The 3,389-nt window shown below is 47.9% G+C and overlaps 1 non-coding gene across 1 annotated transcript; it reads left to right on the top strand.

The window, feature by feature from the left end:
- Window positions 1-1,705: 1,705 nt before the first annotated feature.
- On the top strand, window positions 1,706-1,824 carry LOC116079478. Its single transcript, XR_004114023.1, has one exon. It is a non-coding gene; the product is annotated as a 5S ribosomal RNA (ribosomal RNA).
- Window positions 1,825-3,389: the final 1,565 nt, after the last annotated feature.

Below are 3,389 nucleotides of genomic sequence, written 5' to 3'. Positions count from 1 at the left end.
CAGAGCATGCTGTTATTCCCAGAAGAAGAAATAACTTGGGTCCTCCAAAAACACTTTGTTGGCAATGCAAACCTTGTTTCAAATTACTCTTATACAGAATCCTGCTACAAGAGAGTACGAGCACATAGAGAGGACAGGGGCTGGCTGGCTAGCTTCTTCCTCCCTTCCATTCCTTCCCCAGGCCTATCCCGGTCACCCTGGGGCTTCACAGGTCTGGTAGAGCATAAGCAATTTGGAGAAGCAGGGTCTGGGGTCAAGCCCTAGCTCTGCATGGCCTCGGGCACTTCACCTTGCTGCCTCTGACCTCGATTCTCACCTCACAAACAGACGTGATCCTGCAGCCCACCAAGAAGGAGCGAGGTTGGCTGCGGTTGCTCCCCAGTGTAAACACTGGCATGCGAATGTCTGGACAGATTCGACTTACAATTCTGATCTTGGAAATCTGAAACCACAGGCACCAAAGGCATTTCCTGTGCTGCTTGGATATAGTTAGGTTCATCAGTTTCTGGTATCTGGAGGTCACCCGGGGCTGGGGGGGGGGGGGGGGGGGGGCAGGGCAGTGGAAGGTTGGGAAGAGCTGTTGAGGAGTGGTGGCAGCTGCCTGCCTCCTTCCAGAATGAGCATTGGCCAAGTAGTAGCTAGCACCCTGCCCCCCCAGAGAATACTGGGCTCAGGATCAGCCTCAAGACCAAGCCAGCATAACATTGACCCTTCCATGTCACTCGCTGTGTCCAGGCCCAGGGAGGGCAGGGTTTACCAGAAGCTCTGGAGCTAGGCAGGTCTGTGTGATGTGAACTCCAGTCTAGCACAGAGCAGGGCCATACTACACTCTCCAGACATCCAGGTGCTATTGGGCCATCTGTCACTGCTCAGACATGCAGCGGAGTAAATCTGTCAGCCCTAGTAAAGAAACAAGTGGCTTGACAAGCTGGATGGAAGGGTCTCCCTCCAGACCCAGGATCAAATCCCACTTCAGCCACTCAGTAGCTCGTCACGTTCAGCGACTTATGTCACACAAGTCTAACCTCAATTGCTTTTACTGTGAAAAGTGGGCAATAAATAACAGTGTGTGCTTTTAACACTGAGAAGATAAAAAGAGGTGGTGAGGGATGAATGTTGGCATAATGTAGAAGAGCACCATGCCAGACACTGATGAAGAGTCAGTAAATAGCAGCCACGGGTGGAGGTGTTCATGATTCAATTGTCTGCATGGATATATGAAATTTAGAAAATCCAAATATATAGACCAAAAGAGCTTCAAGTTGTTCATAGATTTCAGAGCCATGGACCTCAGTATCCACTTCTTTCCAGGGATTCTTTTCGTTGGCTTCTTTCTTGAGGTAAGTCTTATTATATGTCCAGGAGCATCCTCCTGCCTCAACCTCTCAAGTGTTCACCATATAGGTAATGTACCACTATGCCTTGCTAGAGTACATCTTTAAAGAGGAAGGCACATATTCATCCCATAGTTACAGAATGGTGTGGGTCAGAACTGGTGCCTTCTTTCTGCAACCTCAGGAGGTTGAGGCTAGCTTGAGGGCTACACTGGGCTATATGATTCCAGGCCAGCTTGCGCTGCGAGTGTGATCCTGTCCTAAGACAAATCAAAAAGAATGTGGTTTCCCAAAGCCCAGAGAAAGATTACTAGAGAGATCAGGCCAAAATAAAAATAAGATTATAAAAGATTAATAAAATCTGGACTAGTGTCTATGGCCATACCACCCTGAACGCACCCGATCTCATCTGATCTTGGAAGCTAAGCAGGGTCGGACCTAGTTAGTACTTGGATGGGAGACTGCCTGGGAATACTGGGTGCTGTAGGCTTGAAAAAAAATCTGGACTAGTAATACATCTGTAATCCCTCTAAGCATTTGGGAGGTGAGGCAGAAGGATCGGGAGTTCAAGGCCAGCCTCTGCAACCCTGAGCTACATACATAAGACCTTTTCTCAAGATAATGTATTTTTTTAAGTTAGTAACGCACTACAGGCGGGCTGAAGAGGTGTCTCAGTGGATAAAGTGCTTTCTACACCCACCCATATAAAAAGCAAGGTACCAGTCTCAATCCACATCTCGATCCCTATACCTAAGGCTCAGGGAACCTCAAGGAAGAGAGAGGATGTGGAGTGATTGTAAGAGCCAGAGGACCAGGATGCCTGCTGCTACTTAGTGTCTTATACACCAGACAGGGATGCTGTACCCATGAGCTCTCAGCAGTGTGGTCACCTGATAAGATTGGCATAATGACAACACTAGCCCGCGTGCCAACGCCAGGGAGAGTTCACAAGGCCCCACCCCTAGATCAAGAGCTACAGTCAATCCATGACTGCTGAGAGGGTGGTAATCCATCTTCTCTAGGGATGAACCAACCCCCTGATAGATTATCTAAGCCTAAATGCTCAGCCCTAAGCACCCACATGCAAGAGCAACACTAAATGGGAGACAGACAGACAGACAGACAGTAACAATAATTATAGAAGAGGTCATGAATTTGATGCATGGGTGAGGAAAAAAGAACACTGGAGGAGCTAGGTGGATGGAGAGAGATGGGTGAAAATGGCAAAAATAACATACAAAATTTGAAGCCAGGCGCCATGGTGTTCATCTGTAGTCCCTGCAGTGGGAAGATGAAGACAGGTAGATTCTGGGGCTCACTGGCCAGTCAGTCCAGCCAAAACAGCAAGCTGTGGCTTCACTGTGAGATCCTGTCTCAAAAAAACAAAGTAGGGAATGATTGAGAAAGATGTCCGTGTTGACCTTGGCCTCCACATGAACACATATCAGGTGAGCACAGGTGCTCACATGTATTGCACATATGTATATACATGCACACACACACATGCTCACGTGCATGCACAAATTTCAGGTGGTGCCAAGAGTATGATTGGGGAAAGAAAGCATATGGTGTCTCAGATAGCACATCCTATGGCTAATGAGCTAGAGATGAAGGCACAGAACAGCTGCAAGCGTGTACTGGGTTTCAAGTCAGTGTTCCTACCTAGACTGGGTACCTCTGCCCTGGGCCTGAAAGTCTTGCATGTGACCTGAGAATCTGTTTAGTACTGACCTCCCAAGGTTAGGATGAGGAATAATAAGTAACAGAAACCATGAACGAGTTTGCACAGATCAGCACTATCTGGTTTGGTTTGGGTTGGGTTGGGTTGGGTTGGTTTGGTGGACAGAGTTTCATCCATGTTGCCTTGAACTTACTGTGTAGCTGAAATGGGCCTCAAACTCACAGCAACCCCTCTGTCTCAGTCTCTCATGTGCTGGGATTACAGGCATGTACCCCCATGCCCTGCAGCCACCCATTTCCAATATTTGCAGAATCAGTAGCCTCTTTAATTATCTGGTGACATATCTGGCATAATGGTACATGTCTGTGATCCTA

The sequence above is a fragment of the Mastomys coucha genome, unplaced genomic scaffold, assembly GCF_008632895.1.
Source record: "Mastomys coucha isolate ucsf_1 unplaced genomic scaffold, UCSF_Mcou_1 pScaffold5, whole genome shotgun sequence".
In the NCBI taxonomy this organism is placed as follows: Eukaryota; Metazoa; Chordata; class Mammalia; order Rodentia; family Muridae; genus Mastomys; species Mastomys coucha.
The sequence above is the reverse complement of the archived record's forward strand: the minus strand, read 5'-3'. Positions and strand labels throughout refer to the sequence as shown.